The sequence below is a fragment of the Mauremys reevesii genome, linkage group 9 (assembly GCF_016161935.1).
Source record: "Mauremys reevesii isolate NIE-2019 linkage group 9, ASM1616193v1, whole genome shotgun sequence".
Taxonomy (NCBI): domain Eukaryota; kingdom Metazoa; phylum Chordata; order Testudines; family Geoemydidae; genus Mauremys; species Mauremys reevesii.
The window spans coordinates 41,367,289-41,389,749 of record NC_052631.1 but is presented as its reverse complement, the minus strand read 5'-3'; the positions used below and the strand labels follow the sequence as shown (position 1 = coordinate 41,389,749).

Here is a 22,461-nt window from a genome sequence, read left to right as displayed (position 1 = left end):
GCAGTGAAAGGCTGCAGGAAGGGGGAAACTGGTCAGCAATTTCAACTCTACTGGCAGCACCCACTCTGAGTAGGAGCAGCAGCAATTGCAGAACAAAGCCTGGATTGAAGATTAAAGAATGTCTTTTATAAAGATCTAATCTCGTCTTGAAGACTCCAAGCAATGGTGAGTTCAACGCTTTCCCTGGTAAACTTTGCCAATGTTATCTTACTACTAGGAAAGACTGAATTCTGAACTCACTAAACAGAAAAATCAATTACTTCTGGAGTCAGAACTAGCTTGCCAAAACTAGGCTGTAAGAGGGAAACAGGCAATATTTCATTAAATTGCTAATTTGCTAGAAGTTTTCCTCTTATTTTACCCAATGTGAAACTAATAAAGGACAAAGACTTTAATGAGAAATAATATCTGCTCTAATGTTAGCCTCCCTATTATCATCTGTGTTACTAGATCTTGTTTCTGAGACTGAATGAACTGATGGTCAGAATACACTACTTCACATGTCCTTTTAAATCTGTACTGTTCAGTTAACATAATGGGCCATAACAGTAACTGGTGTAAACCTCTGCATACTGATTTACAATGGTTGATGATCTGGCCTCAAGTTTGTTTAAATATTTTTTATGCATTTCGGTTTTCTCTAATTCTCTTGACTGTAGTAAAATTTAGGATTCAAATCACTTATTTTTTGCCCATAAAAAGAAAACAAAATGAATAAAATGTTAAAATGAAAATAAGAATGTGACTTCAGCAGCAAAATGTATTTTTCTCTGGTTTTGATTAGAAAAAAATACTGAGTAGGAAAAGTTTAGTCTTGTCTGGCAGTAATTTGCATAGACATTTTTATGCCCAAATTATGACTGTCTACATATCTCCTTTATATGAAGTATTGTAGTTAAAAAGAGAGGAGTAATTTTCCCTTTGGCAATTAACAGACATTCCAAAATGCTCTTTTGCCACAAACTAAAACCAAGGTTTTTTCCTTAAATTTTAATGGCCAGATTCTTTCTTGCTTACGCCAGTGTAATTCAGGAGTAATTTCATGTGCTTAACAATGAGATCACAATCAAGCCCTAAAATTATATAAATTCTTCTATATTTCTCTTATATTTTACAGTATATATTATAACAAATGTGATCATGTATTTAAAGATAGTATATCTTAATATGGCCTCTATCACACCACAGTACCTGAGCATTCCAATCTTTAATATAATCTCAACACTCTTGTTAGATAGGGAAGTAACATGATTTCACATTTTACCAGTAAGGAACTGAGGCAAAGAGGAACTAAGGCCCACATCCTGAAAGGTACATAGGCTCCTAAATGCCACTGAAATCCATGGAAGGTAGGCACCTAAATACCTTTGTGGTTCTAGCCCTAAGTGACTTGCCCAAGGTTACACAGGAAGTTTATGGTGGAGCAGGGAATTGATCCCCCAGTACCAAACAACAGATGTCTGAAAGATCTACAGGACTCTATTCTGTGCAATTAAAGATGCAAGACAGTGAATGAAACAAAGGAATGCAAAAAGAGAAAAGATGCTCTCATGTTCAAGGCACTGGACTGGGAACCAGGACACGGGCTCTATATCTGGTATATACTTTATATGCAATATTGAGTGAAAGTATCCTAATGTATATGTGCAAGGGGGACCAATTAAGTGTTCCCAAGCAATCTTAATTCTGACATTTCCTAACTTTGAGTGTTTGACTTTGCAAACCTAACAGTTTTTTGTATGTAAGAAAAAGGTTATCTAATAGCCTATCAATATCTCTTCATTAGGAAAAATGCAGTCCAATTGCCAAAGTATGGATCATTCACTAAGATGTACGGAACAATTTAATCTGTTCACAATTTTTTCCTGCACCTTAGGAAACGACTGTGGCAATTTTTAGGGGTCAGCCAACACTATTTCCTTTAGATTAACCTTGACTTACTTTACAGGAAGTATAACCCCAGTCTGTCCTCCTTGCCTTTTAGTACAATATAATAGTAATTTTATTATACCTAGACTATTAATAGCTAGAGTTTTGTATAGCAATGACCACTGACTAGGAACAACATATAATACAAAAGGTGACTTCATAAAACACCATGCAAACATAGTAAGATGAAGCAGTAATATTGTGCATCCCTCATAAATATTGTTACCAAAGCATGGAAAGCATTAACGGTCTGTACATAAGGTGTCAGCAATCCAAAGGGTCTCTCAAATGGAACAATATTTAATGAAATACCAAACAGGGTGGTTATAAATGACAGCTATAAATACAAATTGGGTCACTTTATCTTAGACTATGCTGGTGACTATGGCTCTGCAATAGCCACATACAATCCAGAACCAGCTGGATATCAGGATGGATTGGGTTCTATTATATTTATGAAACTCAGGTTAGGTTTGAAAAACAAAAAGTAAAAAAAATGAATCTCTAAATGAACCTGCAGAGGCTGGTATGTTGCCAGTTCTATAAGCAAACCACCCAGGATTCACAATTCATACTTTAGTATCCAGTGTTCTTTAATACTATTTTATTTCTCATGTTGCCAAGAAGTGGAACATATGGATCATTAGGGAAAACTGTAGTTTATGGTGTAAGTATTACAGCTTCACATTCAAGATCAGATGCAGGCAGAGTTATTAATATGACCAACAGGTTTTAGGCATGTAGCAATCATGTCTTCTCCAGACCACTACCTGTTCACAACCACAGACACAAAGAATGCCTGGGAGCTTAGACAGAAGCAGCAGCTATCTCAGTCCACAGGACTGCAATTACCAATGAGATAGCAGTGTCCCCTCCAATGATCTTATTAAAAGATTTTGCTGGTGCTTTTGCACTCTGACATGTAGATCATTTGACCTCTGTAGTATTTTGTAGAACATTGCTCCACACTAATGACACACTAAACTGCCATAGTCAAGATTTTTAAAAAAATAAACAATTAAAGAAAGACGTCACAGTGATACTTACTTCAGAGATGTGCTCCTGTTTGAGTGTTACTTGACAATGAACTTGTTTTTGTTAAGCATTGTTTCCTTGTAATCACTACTGTTTTCTCTGAAGACTTTGTGCAGTGATCCAAAAGTGACCTTAAAAACCAAAGCAAAAACAAAAGAAGCTGAGTAATTCTTGACAGAATGTAATTAAACAAATTAAAATCTAAACAATGTCATTTTATGTGCTCCATACATTTTTAATGAAGAAATACCACAAATTAACCAGCACATTTCCGTTCTTTTCACTTACTATACGAGAATATTTACGTCACATAGTCTAGTACACCATTTCTCAAATGCGGCCACCATGGCTGCATGAGGCCACGAGGGGCTTTTCTTGAAGCCTCAGCCTCCTGGGTTATGATTGGCGGGGAGGGGCAAAGTAGCAGCCCTTCCCTCTCCCTGTTGCTCCTGGATGCACAGCCTTCGTGTTGGTTGCTGGGGCCACCAGCAGGGTTGGGTCCTGCCCCCCTCTGGAGACACCTGGGGTACAATGTGGGAGAAGCAGGCAGCCAGTGAGTTCCAGCCTTCCTGGGGCAGTGGGGCTCAGGCTTTGGGCTTCAGCCCTGGGGTGGGCTCACATTCAATTTGTGATCAACTATAAAAGGATCTGGAGGTTCAGCAGTACTACTGACTAGCCAGTTATTCCCCGTTTTGTAGTTGTGTTTGATTTTTCCTTCCTAAGTGCAATGTTTTGCAATTGTCTTTATTGATTTTCATCTTGTTGAATTCAGAACGATTCTCCAATTTATCAACAAATGCCCTTTGGTGACAGACTCTCCCCTTTTCCTTTTCCTGGCCTGGAGAGGCTAGGACAATTTGACTATTGACTCAGCCCCTGCTTAAAGGCCTGAGTCCTTGACTGTTTGGTTGCTGCCCCGCCCTGACCTAGGGCCTGGGCTGCTATTGCACTATTGACTCAGCCCCTGCTTCAAGGTCTGAGCCCCTAACCGTGTGCTTGCCGTCCCACACTGCCGCAGAGCCTGGATTGACGGTGAATTAGAGCAAGGCGGTGGGATACACCACAGCCCCGCTGAAGGACGAACCTCGGCAAAGTCCCTCTACAAACCTCTTCTTGTTACCCTTTATGTACCTAGCTAAATGTAACTCATTTTGCACCTTAGCCTTTCTGATTTTGTCCCTATATGTTTGTGCTATTCTTTTGCATTCATCCTTAGCAGCTGGTCCACATTTTCATTTCTTGTAGGATTCCATTTTGATTTTCAGATTAGTAAAGAGCTCCTTATGGAGTCATATAGGTCTCTTACTATTCTGCCTATCTTTCCTTTGCATGGGGATGGGTTGCTACTGTGCCTTTAATATTATCATGAGAAAATACCAGCTCTCCAAACTCCTTTTTCCATTAGATTTTTCTTCCCATGGGGACCTTACCTAACAGTTCTCAGAGTTTGTTGAAATCTGCTTTTTTAAATTCCATTGTCCTTATTCTGCAGCTTTCACTCCTTCCTTTCCTTAGAACCATGAAATCTATCATTTCATGATCACTTTCACCCTAACTATCGTTGGCTTTCAGAGTCACTATAAATTCCTCCCTGTTAGTCAGAATCAAGTTTAAAATAGCTGTCCCTCTGCTTACTTCCTCCACCTTCTGAAACAAGAAGTTGTCCCCAGTACATTCTAGAAAATCACTGGATATTTTGTATGTTTGTACTACTTTACTAATACATGTCTGGGTAGTTAAAAGTCCTCCATTACTACCGGTCTTGTGTTTTGGATATTTTTATTCTCTTGATTTGGTGATCCACAACAGATGTCTACTATGACATCACCCCAGTTTCTTCCCCTCTCCCCCATTTACATTTACCCAGACACTTTCAACTGGTTGGTCTCTTACAACCTTCTAGACCTCAGAACAAATGCACATATTCTTGATATTTAATGCAATGCCTTTTTTTCCCACCTGTCTTTCCTGAACAATATACCCCACTACATCAATAGTACAGTCATGAGATTTATTCCATCAAGTCATAAGTTAACTTACATATTCTCCACATTCCCTATATTTGTATACAAACATCTAAGATGTTGAACAGATTTCCCCTATTGTTTTACCTCTTGCGGTTCCTATGACTGTATTGTAATTTTCCATTTCCTCCCACCCTCCCCTTTCTCCTTTACACTCTTGTGTGCCTATCATCACCTCCTGTAGGTGAGTGGGATGTTGTGTGATCTGGGCAGAGCTTTGGCTCCAACCCCAACACACCAGGCTGCATAGCTGCACCAGCATGCCAAATTAAATATATTAGGAGAACATTTGAGGAAACACTTTTTTGAATAGGCATCTAATCCATATTTAACAACTTTTTTTAAAAAAGTGTATGATAATATGAAGCCTGTTACTCCTCTCCCACCATAAAACCCAAAGAGAGGGGCTCACAGAAAGATAATCTGAGACAATCCTGATTAGGAGACCAGAATCATATGCACACAGAGGTCCTGTAGCTCCAGCACAGCTCTGGCTTTGAAGAACCTACCTCCAGCACAGCCCTCCCCACCCCTATCCTCCAGCCTGCCTAGTCATCTCCCGCTTTCCCCCTCCCCTTGACCTCCAGCGCACACTTCAGCTCTATTCAGCATCTTCTGAGGCAGTGAGAGGGGGAGAATGGGGGGAAAGGGGAAGGTTCTATGAAAGTAACTGAATACTCCCTTCAGTGAGTGGAGATAGCTATAAGCAGAGGAAGACTAGAGGAATGTGGTATCTAATAAGCTTTTCTTACTTTTCTTCTGTTTCTCTCTGCCTGCCTGTCATTTTGAAGAGCAGAGAGTTGTGTGGGTGAAGCCAAGGTTATCATGATCCCTGAGAAGTAGTGAGACAAAAGGCAGAGACTTCAGGTATGCTCTGTTGTGAGGAGGACTGCCCATCCTGATATCCAGGAGCATCTCAGGAGAAGAAAATAAGCAGGGTGGATTGATTTAAATCAAAGCAATTTAAATCACGTACTTTAATCATGATTTAAATCAATAGGAAAGAAACCTCGATTTAAATCATCAATTTTAACTGTATTGCATTTGTACTTTAGTTATTTTCCTAAAGAAAGGTTGACTCATCAGCTGGTAACCATAAAAACATGAGTTGCAACTAAATATAGCCTTTACACTAAATTTGGTGCTTCTGTTTGCTAACCAGTGAGACAGTGTATCTATACACATTTATTTAAGCCATTATCTACTTAACTCACATTTATATAGATTGTTAATTTTCACATTTTTTATGTTAGGAAATGCTGAATGATGCATTTCTTATTTACTACATAATTAATTTTTACCTGCAATTTGTGTCAAACTATTTATCTGGACATTCAATTAAAAATGCATAAAGCACTCTAATGTTTTTATTAAATAAATCTACCTTAAATGTGCTTGATGCATAAGAAAAAAGTTTTATCAAAACATGTTTTGCATTTAAAGCTAACGGATTTAACAAACAAACGGAGTATCTGCAGTTAGTACAGATAACAGATTATTTCTGGTCACTGTGTAATTAGAACTAGTAGATCTCATCCTCTCACACTTAGTTTTCATTCATAGATTGGAAGAGGAAAACAAGCTTTCCTGCATTTTCAACTCCCAGTTGGTTTCTTAACTTTGAACGAACTAGTCCTTGGGTTAAACTAGGTGAATAAACTACTCCTCTGTACCTGCAGAAGAGTCCACTGCTGTTTAAAGCTGATTTAGCACTTCAGCAAATGCTGGTTCCAGCTATTTAGCCAGAGACTTCCAACACTTCAGTGAATTAACGTTCTTTAAAAATTAGCAGCAAACATGTATGGCTAAATTTTTTTTTGTATTTACTTTAAATTATTTTAATAGATTATAATACATTTAGGCTTTACCATACGTTGTCAATTTCAAATAGGTTTTAATTTAAATTTAAAAAGTGATTTAAAGTAAAATAATCTGATTTTTTAAATTAAACAAAATTATCACCCTAAAGACAACTCATTATTGAAGATTTGGGATAGATGTCCCAGGCCTGAGAGACTGTGGAGCCATTTAAATTACATAACCATGAAGCAGTTTCATAATGTATATGTCCATTTTACAAAATTAAAAGATTTTTTTTTTAGTTCTGATAGATCAGGTTTTCTTTTAATTTGCTTTTTAATTATTCATAATTATATGTGCACATATCATTATTAGGCACAATTACAACAGTCAGAGGAACAAACTCAATTAAAAATAAAATGCATAAAATAACTAGAGAAGTCCTAAATGACCTTAGTGTTCCATAAGAGCAAGTGCCTTTGATGTGTTTGACGTCTAGTTCACAAGTAAAGGTACATGATTGACTATAGCGGATGACTTTCCACAATTCTTCATTGTGATTGCTGTTTTGTGAGCGCACTGCTACATGCATGCTCTTGTTTGAAGAAGGCAGCCAAAATTCCAAAACAACTTTCCTCTGCATATGCAAGTTAACATTTGTGACACCAAACTGATCTGGACTACTTACTTGAAAATGTTAACTAAGTACCAGGTGAATATACCTACTGTTTTATGTTTTTTTTAATTTCCAGATGCCTTTCCAAACAAAACAAAACAAAAAACACACAAATAAATTCCTGGGGTCTCAAGTCTTGAAGACTTGGGCACGCTATTAATTACACTACAGGATTAAATGCAAGTGCTGTTAAAGACCTGCAGATAAGTTTTATCTCACATTACCTTTTATTGCACCAACAAGCTTTCAAACTATAAAGGCCCTTTATCAGGCTAATGCAGCGCTTTCAAACAGGTTCTGCTACAATCCAACAGATTGTATGAATTCACAACCAGCACTTTTGCCAAGAGAGCAAGAGCAGTTGTAGCATCACTGCAGTCCCTTCTCCCCCCTATTAAGCCATTGTGAAAGTTAAGCAAAAAATACATCTAAGGGGGAAAAGTTAAATATGAACATACTAAACTACTCCAGAGCTAAAAAGAAAAGATCTAAAAGGTGTTCAAGTTTCAGGAAATAATGTAATTTTTGCCAGCTAATAAATTCCATGTATTAAAATTCAACTCCTTAAATACTAAAGTATGCTAAAGGTTCTATCACAATTGTAAGGAAAAATATTAATTCCACCACAACTGAAAAGCAGACATTTATAAAATCACTATTTCAAGAATGTCTAGAAGTCCCAATCTATTTAAACAGAAATCCACAATTTTAAGAGGAAAGAAGAAAAGATTTTAAACAGACAGCCTAACAAAATGTACCTGTAAACTGAAAAAGTCAAGCTGTATTGTTGTTTTTTTCTGGCCCATGTATCACCATCAGTAATAAAGATGCTACAAACGAAACAACACTAGCAAATTCTCTGTCTTGACCTCAGTCATAGAAGAATCCTGCTCACTCTCTGAGCTTTATCAGTTCTGCAGTTCTAAAATATCATATTTGTTGTTAACGCAAACAAAACATATGACTGTATACATATGGATCAAACCTGGTGAGTAAAAACACCATTTTAACAGTCACTTTTCTGACTATAACCACACACTGAAATCAGGCAAGAATTGCTCTTTTTCCTGTAGTTCCCTCTTACACATGTTTAAAGGAAATACTTTTATACCACGTGAATATACTTATTGCTTAATATACCTCCAATACATCTCCTGTCAGTACTATTTTGCAAACTTTTTTTTTTGGTGGGGGGAGGGTTAACTTTCTGTTGCAGTCTCCTCAGAAGAGGCCCAATCCAAAGCCCACGGCAGTCATCAGGAGTTTTTCTGTATTATGTCAGTGGGTTTTGGACTGGGTCCTATGCTACATCAGAGAGCCTGCCCCAGTTTACTTGCTTCATCTGTAGTTCTGCAAAGATTTTACTCGTTAACATGCTAACTTTTTTTCAAAATGAAGCTATTCCTACTTTCTGTTCCCTGAAATCTCTTTGAGATGGAAAAAACTGAGTAATATAGATTAACACACTGATTTTCACTTCCTCACCACATTTCAGTTAACATACTGTATGTTTAGTTCCTTAATTTTCTTTATGTTCTGTGGGTTTGATGTACATAAAGACACATTAGAAGAGCCAAACAGCAAGACCAAATAACTTGATTATTTGGACACAAAAAATACTATAATTATCCTTTTTTGTGAAGTTGCTTATAACTGCACTCTAGTAATCAAATTTTCATGTAAAAAATCATCTGTAACCATCATGGTTGTTAAAATAAAATGTGCACTAAAGGTAGATTCAGGTATACATCAGTTTAACAGCATGAAATACTTCAGAAAAATGTGAACTGCTGCTATCAATCAGTGTGATTTTATCTCTGACAAGTACAATTTAAATACCAAAAATCAACTATTCCGCTGCTGATACCTCAGCAGAAGCATCAATAGCTAACCCCATCATTGTTGGACATAGCTTTGGATATAAATGTGAAGTGCAATTGGGCAGCTAATCACTGACCTTGGTTGCTGTTATTGGGAATGAAGAATTTGAGTACCCACTAACAAGTGTAAAGTCACCTTAGGACTACCTCCCAAATCCCAAAAAAACAAAACCTTTTATGGCTGGGTGCTAAATTCATCAAATATCAAAACCTTCAGCTTCTTTCCTCTCTTCTACTCCCAGCTTTTTTCAATGTCATAGAGCCTCTAGTACAGTGGTCCCCAACCTTTCTGGCTCACAGGCGCTAGCCGAAGGACCACTGCGGCGGTGGAGCACCTGCCGAAATGCCGCTTAATTTCAGTGGCATTTCGGCGGCGACACCTCTCGATGACGTCGCTTGCCATCGACAAGCGATGTCATCGAGAGGCGTCCCCGCCGAAATTCGGGAACGATGCCTCTCAATGACATCACTTGTCGGCAACAAGCGTTGTCATCGAGAGGCGCCCCCGCCAAAATGCCGCTGCAGCATTTCGGCGGATGCTCTCCCGGGGGCCAGGACGCAGGCGCATTAAGATGCCATGGCGCCCGCGGGCACTGCGTTGGGGACCCGTGCTCTAGTATGTCACACCATGGTGCTGAAGAAAATAAAGTTACCTCCTGTGACGCTGCATTACATATGTTTTATGGAAATATGCTTATGAGTGTAAATATAATGTAACTGCAATATGCTTTCTGCAAAACGTCTCTTGTAAGGTATCATTACAAAGCTTATAATCTACTGAGTGTGTTCATCCTATTTGTATGAATGTATCATTCTTATATCTGATGCTAGAAATATGAAGTATTACTCTGAAGTCCTACTGTAACTATGCAAAGTGTGGGCCATTAATGGTGGCTTGGAATCTTGATGAATCCAATTAACTAGGACAATTGGTTGTAAATGGCTCTGTTTACTTGTAAGCCTTCCTATATACCTGGGTGCCAGCCAGTGAGTAATGAAGTCTCACGTGACATGTTCACATGTCCTATGATACTGGAATCCATCTTAAACTTGGTGCTTTTCCATTTAGAAGGAAGGGTGGAAACCCAAAGAGAGACACAAAGGATTCCCGCCTTGTGCCAAAGATATAAAAGGGGGTAGAAAAATCCCCTAGTTACCACCTGAGCTGGAACTAAGAAGAACTGTACTGGGGAAAGGATTGGTCCCAGACAAGGAAAAAGTCTAGTCTGTGAAAGAAGCTTATTGGAATATCTCTAAGGGTGAGATTTACCTGTATTCAGTTTCTTAATGTATTAAGGTTTAGACTTGCATGTTTTGTTTGATTTTGCTTGGTAACTTACTTTGTTCTGCTTGTTATTACTTGAAACCACTTAAATCCTACTTTTTATACTTAATAAAATCACTTTTGTTTATTAGTAAACCCAGAGTAAGTGATTAATACCTGGGGGAGAAAACAGCTGTGCATCTCTCTATCAGTGTTATAGAGGGCAGACAATTTATGAGTTTAGCCTGTATAAGCTTTATACAGAGTAAAACGGATTTATTTGGGGGTTGGATCCCATTGGGAACTGGGTGTTGGGTGCTGGAGACAGGAGTACCTGCTGAGGGGTTTTCTGTTAAAGCCTGCAGCTTTGGGGGCGTGGTTCAGAACTGAGTCTGTGTTGCAGAAGACTAGCATGTCTGGCTCAACAAGACAGGGTCCTGGAGTCCCAAGCCATCAGGGAAAATGGGCTCAGAAGTAATTTCAGCACATCAGGTGACAGTCCCAAGGAGGTCTCTGTGACCGAACCCATCACACCTACCTGTACAATAATTGTTCTTTGAGATTTATTATGCACATATACATTCCACTGTAGGTGTGTCTGTGTCCAATGCACATGAGTAAAGGACTTTTGCCAGAAGTACCATTAGGTAACGCATGTGCCCCTCCCAGTCTCGTGCACATAGAACTGAGGGCATAAAAGAGTTTTGGCCACCACCTCATTCTGCATTCCTTCGCAACGATAACTAATACCTGAAGTAGAGGAGGAGGTGGGAGGGTTGCACAACACATCTCAAAGAACAACAGTTACTGCACAGATAGATAACCTTTTTCTCCTTCAAGTGATTGTGCACACATACATTTCACTCACCAGCAGTTTCCTTGAGGGTGGTGGGACTTCACATTACTTGAAGGGAGACGGCAGTGCTGACTTCTGAAGTTGTTGTCGTCCTGGGAAGATTCAGTGACAGCATATTGGTACTTACCTTTTCCAGACAATGACCACACAAAATGTCCATCATCACTATGTTACTCAAGATGGCTGACCAAACAGAATGCACTATTACTCTCGGAGGAGAAACCTTTGCTAGATTATAGCGAAGCTGGATAGTTTAAGATAGCCAGTGAGATATACACTGGTTGTAACCGGCTGCCCTTTACTCCTGTCACCGAAGCATTGTCCGGATAAAAGGATAGAGAGCCCTCCAAATGTGCAAAGAAAGAAGCTTCTCTTGGGTTTGCTAGAATGAGGTTTCCAAAAAAAAAACAAAAACTGGAAGATGAATGATCTGATTGAGGTGAAATGCAGATACAATCTTAGGCATAGACTTAGGATATGACCTAAGAGAAACCTGGTCTTTGTGAAATGTCATGGAATTGGGGGTCACAGCTAACAGTGCCTGGAGCTCCAACACCCTTCACACAGAAGAGAACGTTACTCACCTTGCAGTAACTGAGGTTCTTCGAGATGTGTGTCCCTGTGGATGCTCCACTCTAGGTGACGGTGCGTCCCGGCGCCGTCGATCGGAGATTTTCGGTAGCAGTGCCTGGTTGGGGCGCACGCACTCAGATGGTATCTCCCATCTAGATGGAATCTTCCTGAGTGTGTGCGCCCCACACCCTCCTCAGTTCCTTCTCTACCGTGGAGAGTCATCTCTGTACTCCAAAGTAGAGGGGAGGAGGGCGGGGAGTGGAGCACCCACAGGGAAACACATCTCAAAGAACCTCAGTTACTGCAAGGTGAGTAACTTTCTCTTCTTCGAGTGCTGTCCCTGTGGGTGCTCCACTCTAGGTGAATGTGTAGCAGTATCCACTATGGTTGGTGGGACTTTGGAGATGCGGCAGGGAGTACTGAAGATAGTACTGTATGGCCTACAATTGCGTCTGCTGTGGTGTCTTGCGTGAGAGCATAGTGTTTTGCAAACGTGTGTTCAGATGACCACGTAGCCGCCTTGCAGATATCAGGAATGGGAATGTTGTGTAAGAAGGCGATGGATGCCAACATGGCTCTAGTGGAATGAGTTCTAATGTTGTCGGGCGGTTGAAGATCCTTCGCACGGTAACAGGATCTGATGCAGTCAGAGATCCACTTGGATAGACGTTGTTTAGAGATAGCCGTGCCTTTTGATCTTTCGGCAATGGAAATGAAGAGTTGTGGAGACTTGTGAAATGGTTTAGTCCATTCTAAATAAAAGGCAATTGCTCTCCTGACGTCGAGAGTGTGCAGGGTTGCGTCCTGCGGAGTTTTGTGAGGTTTGGGATAGAAAGTAGGTAAGTATATAGGTTGGTTGAGGTGGAAGGTCAACACCACCTTAGAAAGAAATTTAGGATGTGGTCTCAAAGTGACTTTATCTTTGGAGAAGATTGTGTAGGGAGGGTGGGCCATGAGAGCACTCATTTCACCAGCTCTCCTTGCTGATGTTATGGCAAGTAGGAAAGCCACCTTCATGGACATATGGAGGTGAGAGGAGGTAGCCAACGGCTCAAATGGAGGTTTCATGAGGGCACGAAGAACGAGATTAAGATTCCATGTAGCCACTGTTGGATAAATTTCAGGGTAAAGATTTCGCAGGCCAGAGAGAAAGCGTTTAATGGTGGGGTATGTAAAGAGTGAGTACCCATCCAATAGCTCATGGAAGGTGGTAAGCGCCACCAGGTGCACTTTGATGGAGCTGAGCGAGAGTCCATCCTGTTTCAGTTTCAGGAGGTAGTCTAGAATGTTAGGGAGGGTCACATTAATGGGTGCTAAATGTTTATGCGAACACCAAAGAGCGAAACGTCTCCACTTCTGAAGGTAGGTTTTACGAGTGGAGTCTCTTCTACTGTGCAAGAGGACATATTGGACCTGCTGGGAACAGGCTAGTTCATGGGTTTGGAACCATGAAGGAACCAGGCTGTGAGGTGGAGCTTTTGGAGCTGGGGGTGAAGGACTTGTCCGTTGTCTTGATAAAGGAGGTCTGGTCTGTTGGGGAGAGCCCATGGGTGATGGGAGGACATGCAGAGAAGGTAGGGGTACCACGTCTGTCTTGGCCAAGCCGGGGCAATAAGGATGACCTGAGCCTTGTCGTCCGCGATCTTCCGAAGAACCCTGTGTAGTAGAGGGATAGGTGGGAAGGCGTACAGGAGGTAGTTGATCCATGGAATGAGGAATGCATCCCCTAAGGATGCAGTCCTGAGTCCTGCCCTGGAGCAAAACAGGGGGCATTTTCGGTTTCAGGTCGTGGCAAAGAGGTCTATTGACGACGTACCCCAGTGGGAGAAAAGCTGTTGAAGTACTGCGGGGTGCAGTTCCCATTCGTGTTCTGTCGAGAAGTGTCTGCTGAGTGTGTAGGCAGTAGTGTTGTGACAGCCTGGTAGGTAGGAAGTGATGATCTGTATTTGATGTCGTATGCACCAATTCCATAGTCGAATGGCTTCCATGCAGAGGGAATGTGATCGGGCTCCCCCTTGTCTGTTTATGTAATACATACATGCTATGTTGTCTGTTAAGACTCGCAGGTATTTGTTCGTTATGAGGGGGAAGAAAGTGAAGGCATGCTCTCCTCACTGCTCTGAGCTCTAAGAGATTTATGTGTAGATGTGTCTCTGATGCAGACCACCGGCCTTGTGCCCTGTGTTCCCCTAGATGCGCTCCCCAACCAATCAGGGAAGCGTCCGTGGTGAGCATGAGCATTGGGGATCATTGCTGGAAGGAAACCCCTGTGCAGAGGTTTTCTGGACTCATCCACCATTGTAGGGAATTTATAACATGGGGTGGAAGAGTTAGCGGCATCCCTAAGGGGTGTCTGCTGGGTTTGAAACTGGAGTTGAGCCAGCCCTGGAGGCATCTCCTGGTGTGTTGAACTATGCAGCCTGGCGTGTTGAACTATGAAGGTGGTAGCTGCCATGTGACCAAGGAGCTGTAGGCAGATTCTTGCTTGCGTCCTGGGACGAATAGAGAGCGTACGTATGAGCTGCGTGATAGCGAGGAATCTGTTGTATGGGAGCGAGGCCCTGCTCTGGGTTGAGTCGAGATGAGCTCCGATGAACTCGATCTGTTGCATGGGTATCAGGGTAGATTTTTGAATATTTATTTGGAGGCCTAGGCTGTGAAAAAGGGAGATGGCAAAATGCGTGGCTTGAAGTGTCTCGCCATAGGAGTTGCCCCTGATGAGGCAATCGTCCAGGTAGGGGAACAGTGTGACCCCATGTTTGCGGAGGTGAGCCACAACCACGGCTAGGGTCTTGGAGAAAACTCTTGGAGCTGTGGAGAGTCCGTAAGGGAGAACTCTGTATTGGAAATGATCCTGACCGATTGTGAATCGTAGGAAACGTCTGTGAGCTGGATGAATTGATATGTGGAAGTAAGCATCTTGTAGGTCGAGGGCTGTAAACCAATCCCCTTGATCCAATGCAGGTATTATTGTGCCCAGTGTGACCATCTTGAATCTTTGTGTCCTTACAAATTTGTTCAGTCAGCGTAGGTCTAGTATAGGCCTCCATCCCCCGGTTTTCTTCTGCGTTAGAAAGTAATGGGAGTAGAATCCTGTCCCTTGATGTTGCGTCGGCACAGGTTCCACTGCGCCTAGTTGCAGAAGGTGTGCCACTTCTGTGCAAAGTAACTGCTCGTGAGAGGGGTCCCTGAAGAGGGACGGGGAAGGGGAAAAGGGTAGGATATGAAGGGGATGAGGTAACCGGTCTGAACTATTTCGAGGACCCAGCGGTCCTGTGTAATCCGCTGCCAAGCATGTTGGAAATACTGAAGGCGGTGGCCAACTGGAGAAGTAAGTGGTGGGATCAAGGGGTGGTCGTGCAGACCCTCGACCAACGTTTCAAAACTGTTGTTTATTGCCCGGTGGACAGAAGGTGGTGGCTTGATTTTGATTTTGTCTGCGTTTGGGAAGTCTAGTACGATTCCTAGTTGTGTCATATGGTCTGGATTGAGGGCGATAGTACTGATGTGTGCGTGGTCTTTGGTAGGGTTGGTATCGTTGTCTTCTGGGAAAAGATGGGTGAATGCCCAGGGTGCGCTGTGTCGCTCTCGAATCTTTCATGGTGTGGAGGAGTTCATCAGTTTTTTTCGAAAAGAGTTTGTCCTTATCAAAGGGGAGATCCTCCATTTTGGTCTGGAGCTCTTTAGGAATGCCTGACACAGAGAGCCATGAGGATCTGCGCATAACCACAGCAGTTGCAGTGGTACGGGCTGCTGTGTCCGCCGTGTCTAAGGACGCCTGTAGGGCCGTTCTGGAGATCAGTTGTCCCTCAGACAGGATTGATTTGAAGTCTGCTCTTCTGTCCTCTGGGATGTTGAGGCAAATTCAAAAATCTTATTGTAATTATCAAAATCATAGCTGGCGAGGAGAGCAGAATAGTTTGCAATCCTGAATTGTAGTGTAGAGGATGTATAAACCTTGTGGCCCAGGACATCAAGGCGTCTAAGGTCCTTGTCTTGCGGGGTGGGTCGATATTGTGAATGTTTGGTCCGCTGTGCAACTGCATCGATGACAAGAGAGTTCGGTGGTAGATGAGAAAATAGGAAGCCTGCGTCCTTTGCAGGAACATAGTATTTACGTTCAGCCTTCTTGCAAGTTGGTACTAGAGAAGCTGGGATTTGCCAGAGAGTGTCAGCTGGCTCCATGAGTGCTTCGTTTATAGGGAGCGCGATTTTCGAGGGCGCAGACGGTTGAAGGATTTTGAGGAGTTTGTGTTGAGTCTCCTGAACCTCTTCTAAGGAGATACCCTGACTGAGTGCAACCCTCCTGAAAAGTTATTGAAATTGTTTGCAGTTGTCCACAGTCTGTGGAGGTGAAGGGAGGATGGCTTCATCTGAGGCTAATGGAGAGTTACGGTTAGGCGACTCAGGATATGGTGCGCAGCTCCCAGGCTCAGGAGGGGTGTCAGGCACCCTGGAAGTGGATGGAGCAGGAGATTGAGGCACCAAAGGAAGATGATTGGTAGGAGGATTCTGCCACGGGTACCACTGAGGCCAAGGCATGGGGTAGGAGAACCCAGGCATCACCCACGGGGGGGCAACGTAGGGAAACTGAGGCTGCTGAGCTTGAGCCGTGACCTGAGATGGTAAAGGTGCCTGTGGAGGAGAAGCAGGAGGGGAGAACTCCGCTTGCTGCTGTAGCTCAAGGTCACCATCGGTGAAAGCTAGTTCAGGTGGAGAAAGTGGCAAGTCAAGAAAGGAGTCCTCTGCATCTAGGAGCGGAGAGTGAGGCTCAGGTGGCACTAAAAGGTCACTTTGAGTGAGCAGCTATTATTCCTGCTCCCTAGGCTGAGGTAAGCCTGCTCTCTGCTCTAGCTCTTTAGTAGAGAGAGAGTGACAGAGAGTGTCCTGCTGTATTGAGCTTAGAGGTGCCCTGCAGGGGGTCTGCTGCTGGTGCGCAGGTAGAAGAGTGGCTGGGTGCCGATGCTCTTCTTGGTGCCGAGGCTGATCGCGCTATCGGCACCGCAGCTATTTTTGTTGCTGAGGCAGAGCACGCTGGCGGGATCGCAGTCGCTTTTAGCGCTGAAACTGACCAGGCTGTGATTATCGCGGCCGTTTTGGGTGCCGGTGCCGAACGAGCTGCCGGCACCGTGGTCGTTGCCGGTGCCAAGGAGGAACGTGGTGCCGGTGCTGTAGCCCGTCTCGGTGCCGAAGAGGAGTGAGGTGTCCGCGCCACAGTCATTTGCGGCGCTGAGGGGACCAAATGAACAAGTGCCTTCCCAGCGCGGGAGGTCTGGTCCCTGCCTCAGCTCTGTCAGAGCAGTAGCTGAGGCATTAGAAGAGGCTGAAGCAGCTGTCTTTCGTGCTGTCAGCCCAGGGGGTAGGGATCTCACCGGAGACCCCTTACCCTTGTTAGAGTCTCGTTTGTGAGACTGTTGCGCTTCGTGCCTCCGCTCCAGGGAAGGTGAAGCGATGTTCCCCACCGGTTCCAATCTGGCTGGGAAGCGTGTGGGAGCGGGTTCCACTTTTCCCATCTCCGACAGCGGCTGCAGGGATTTTTCCATCCTAATGATCTTGAGGCACAGATCCCTGTCACAATGAGCTCTTGATTTGAGGCTTGCACAATGGAGGCACTTCGCGGGGATGTGGGTGTCCCCGAGGCACTTCACACACTGAGAGTGGCCATCTGACCGTGGCATGGAGTCCTGACAGGAGATGCATCTTTTGAAACCTGAAGCTCCTGGCATTATGAGTTAGAGATGGGCGAGGAAAGTGTCTCAATGGGAGACAAGCCTGAGGGGGTTTTTTTTGTTTGTTTTTAAAACTAAGGGTAGGTCTATACTCACCGTCCGGGTCGACGCGGTGAGTTCAACTTCTCGGAGTTCAAACTATCGCGTCTAATCAAGACGCGATAGTTCAAACTCCCCGCGCGCTCCGGTCGACTCCAGAACTCCACCACCGTGAACGGCGGTGGCGGAGTCGACCTTGGAGCCGCGGAGTTCGACCCCGCCGCATCTGGACGGGTAAGTCAGTCGAACTAGGGTACTTAGAGTTCAGCTACGCTATTCGCGTAGCTGAACTTGCGTACCCTAGTTCGACCCCCCCTTTAGTGTAGACCAGGCCTAAGTAACTAACTATAACTATACTAAAGGAAGGGAAACAACTGGGAAGTAATTAATAATTATTTCTATGTTTCCTATAGAGATCAGGGAAGAGAAGGCAGCACTGCCCCGAGTCCCATTTTCAGCCGAGGACGGTTGAGAAGGAACTGAGGAGGGTGTGGGGTGCACACACTCAGGAAGATTCCATCTAGACGGGAGATACCATCTGAGTGCGTGCGCCCCAACCAGGCACTGCTACCGAAAATCTCCGATCGACAGCGCCAGGACGCACCGTCACCTAGAGTGGAGCACCCACAGGGACAGCACTCGAAGAAGAAGTAACTAACTGCTACCAGAAATGCAGTTTTCATTGATAGCAAAGATAAGTAAGTTGTTGCTAAAGGTTCAATGGAAAACCCATTAAACAGTACAAAATCAAATTCAGGTCCCGTGAGGATCTGGATCACACACAGGAAGGTACATATGAACAATGCTCTTAAAAAAAAAAAAAAACACCTAGATACCAAGAGATGCAAAAAAGACAGAAAAAAAAATCTATCTATCTACTGGTAGACATATCACTGAGATGGAAACTAAATGCACCCTCACTGAATGGATGGAGAGGCCAGACAATTTCAAATGCAGCAGAGAGTCTATTACATGCCTAGTTTCCATATTGCACGGTGACAACTTGTGAAACTCAGCCAATGCTAAGAACCATTTCCATTTTGCTGAATAATTGGCTCCATTTGTGTCCTTCCTGCTGTACACCAAAATGGTTTGGACATTCTGTGAGCACTCTTCCCTCATTGCTCAACCTCAGAGATCATCCACACCATGAGGTAAAGAGATTATAGGGTAAGGTGCCGTATATCGCCTTGGTTATGACACACAAGGTCAGTACTGCCTTGGCCAGCCTGGTGCTCTGAGGATTAACGTTGTTTTGTCTCTTTAGCTTCCTGATCACCCTCAGAATTAGAGAGAAAGGAGGAAACATATACATCAGAAAACCTGACCAAGGGAGAAAGAAGGCATCTGTCAAAGAATCTGGGCTGCAACCTGCTCTGGAGCAGAATTTCCTGCATTTGGTCTTCAGGTTGGTTGCAAAAAGGTCTATTACTTGAAAGATCCGATGTGGAACATCTGTACTGATTCCTCGAGATGGTTTAGGAAGTTCCTACTGAAGAAAACTGCAACAGTATTCATCAGCCCCTTTAGCAAGACATTATTCTTTATGCACAAGTTCTATACATGGATCATTTCTTGGCATGACTGATTAGATCTTACATCTCTCTGGGTATGTCTTCACTACCCGCCATATCGGCGGGTAGCAATCGATTTCTCGGGGATCGATATATCGCGTCTCATCTAGCCGCGATATATCGATCCCCGAATGCGCTCATGTCGACTCCGTAACTCCACCAACGCGAACGGCGGTAGAGGAGTCGACATGGGGAGCCGCGGACGCTGATCCCGCGCCGTGAGGACGGTAAGTAATTCGATATCAGATACTTCGACTTCAGCTACGTTATTCACGTAGCTGAAGTTGCGTATCTTATATCGATTTTCCCCCATAGCGTAGACCTGCCCTCTGTTTGTTCAGATAAAACAACAGTGGTGTTGTCAATAAATAGTTGAACTCCTCCCACCCCCCCCACCCCGGTTTCTGATGGCGGAAACTAACATCTCAAAAGCTCTCCAAACCATTCGAAGGTCCAGTATATTTATATACAAGGCCCAGGAGGTTTTGCTCCTAAGTGCCTAAGCCTGAAGCTGACCCAGGTGGGCTACCCAACCTTTGGTAGAGGCATCCATTACCGGGGTCCAGTTGGTTCTCCTGGCAGGAAGGGAATACCCTTGCATACATTTTGAGGGTCCATCCACCAATTCAGAGACTGAAGCAGTTGAGCAGGGACACAAATCAGAATGTACACAAAATGCCTGTTTGGACAATATACCATGTGGATCCAGGTCTGAAGATGACACCTGTGGTGAAGTCTGGTATGCTAACTCATGTACTTAGACAAGGCCTTGTGACCTAACAGCTGCACACAAACCCAAGGACATCAGTATCGTTGTGATTGGAGGATTTTGGACAGAGATACTATGGACTGGAATCTGGTTGTACAGTCTAGATCTGTCCCTATGATATTTATTCTCTGTGTTCATTGTAATGTCTATTTGTCTATATTTAATTTTAGACCAAGACGAGAAAAAAAGATGTCTGATAGCAAGATGATGATGTTTTGGATGTGGAAACTTGATCTTTCCCGAACTAGCCAATCGTCCAGATAAGGAAGTATTTGAATCCCTGAATGGCATAGAGGAGCTGCTATTATTGCCATATATTTATTGAACACCTCCGGGGCAGTGGATAGTCTGAAAGGCATTACTGTGTACTATTAGTAGACACTGCCTATCTTGAATCGAAAATACTTTCTTTGTCTGGCCAGGATAGATTGCCACATTAAAAGTATGCTCTCAATCTGCAGGATGCATATCAATCTCCCATCTCCAAGGAAGGGATAACAGATGCTAGCGTAAAGGCAGGAAGTAGAGGCATGAGAAGCCCCTCTTGCTCTGTGTTGGTAAGAAACTTCCTCAACTGCTCCCAGATCCAAGAGAGACTGTACACATTGTATATTAATATAGCCTCATGAGATGAAAAGGGATGGTGAAGGGGAGGGACATTAATTGGAAAATATATCCCTCCTTCACACTGCTAAGAACTCACCTGCCTGAAAAAAATTTCTGTCCATGGAACGCAAAAGGAAGCTAGATTTTCCAAATGGGAGGGATGTCTAAAATTGGAGATGATTTACACAGTCTATATGTTGTCCTTGACTGTGATGTAAAAATGATTGTTTTGAAGCCAGTGAGAAAGGCCTGCTGTGGATGACACTGACGGGTGACACCTAGGATGTGTAGATCTCTGATCTAGAAACATTCTGAGCACTTGAGTGGTAGTAAGGTCTGTACTGAGCATGTGGTCTGAACTGTTTCCTCTTCATCACTGGGATGTAGACCTCCAGTGAGTTAAGAACTGCCCAAGAATCTTTTAACGTGCATATGGCATCATCCGTCTTCTGAGAAAAAAGCTCAGTGCCCTCAAATGGCAAGTCTTCCACTGTATTTTGTAGTTCCCTGATATGCTGGAGGCCTGCACCCAAAAAATGCTACGCCTCATCAAGATGGCTGTCGCCACGGAACACAAAACTGTAAGTGTAGATCCTGGTTCACATTTTAAAATTTTGTATTGCAACCATTTGTTTTCACCACTCTCTCGTTTCTCGTTAGATTTAAGAAAAAATAAATATTTATTTTTGTTTTAAATGCTCATAAGTGCTGTGTGGTTTGCAGAAGTGGTGGTTTAAGGCAAAAGCAGGGTACGCTGCACCTCTCAGTTAAAAGGATCTGGAATTTCTGTGACTAACCAATGTCAGGAACCGGATATCACAGGAGAATGACTCAAAGAAATTCATGACTGGGATGTACCTATTGTCAACCTGAAAGACATAGTAAGGGTGGCATAGCCCACAGAGGAGTGCTTGAGTAGCTGAAAGGCTGGTGGTGCGCAGGAACTCACATCCAGCTACCACAAGAAAGACTCCCTCTCGCTGCAGGCAGAGACTAACAAGGTAACACCCAGTCCTGGATACTCCAAGAACCATCCCAGGGAAAATTGTCATTTGCCACAAGAATGGCTTGCATCATCGACAGCACTAACAGCAGAATTAAGCATACACCCACTGGAACTAGTGCAAGATCTTAAGATGGCACGGTCAAAGATCTCCCTGGTAAAGGAGAAGGCACTGGTTTCAATGGTCCTACCAGAGTCCACAGCACTGCCTCATACAGTGTCGGTGAGTACTGATGCTTATGACCAGACCTCTACTTGGCAACAGAGAACTTTTTTTAATCACCTTTTTGTGGGATGAAGAGTGTAGCTAATCAATCTCAGATGGTTTTGAATGCTTTGGGGAGGTCACAGGTGAGAAAAAGTATCTACATTTCTCACCCAAAACCAGCTTCAGAGCCATGGCAGCTAAAAGGGCACTTCTTGTGGAGGAACTTTCTGCTCTCTCTCATGGTCTGGGTCAGGCTCTGAAGAGGGATGCTTCTCAGACTCCTCCACAGATGACCTATACACTGTCCACCATTTCTCATACACACAAAGCAATATCAAGTCTCTTTCCCAAAGCTATCAACATTCTGTGACAGTCAGCTAAACAAAAGGAGCACCAGTTAACTGAATATGATTGGAAATCTATTGCATATTTAGCCTTCTCAGGAGTTAAAATTATAGACAAATCATTTCCACCATCAACCTAAAAAGACACCGTA

General features: G+C 43.3%; 1 protein-coding gene across 9 annotated transcripts in view; it reads right to left on the bottom strand.

Moving 5' to 3' along the window:
- PIK3CB (phosphatidylinositol-4,5-bisphosphate 3-kinase catalytic subunit beta) overlaps nucleotides 1-22,461 on the bottom strand; it is a 224,566-nt gene that overhangs the window by 145,379 nt on the left and 56,726 nt on the right. For 7 of the 9 annotated variants that reach the window (XM_039488094.1, XM_039488093.1, XM_039488091.1 and 4 more), the window contains one exon: nucleotides 2,977-3,095. The gene's annotated coding sequence lies outside the window, so the exon portion shown is untranslated. Of the gene's footprint in view, nucleotides 1-2,976; nucleotides 3,096-4,394; nucleotides 4,415-5,740; nucleotides 5,873-22,461 lie in introns of those variants that run through there. The other 2 variants (XM_039488092.1, XM_039488097.1) reach the window with 2 other exon arrangements.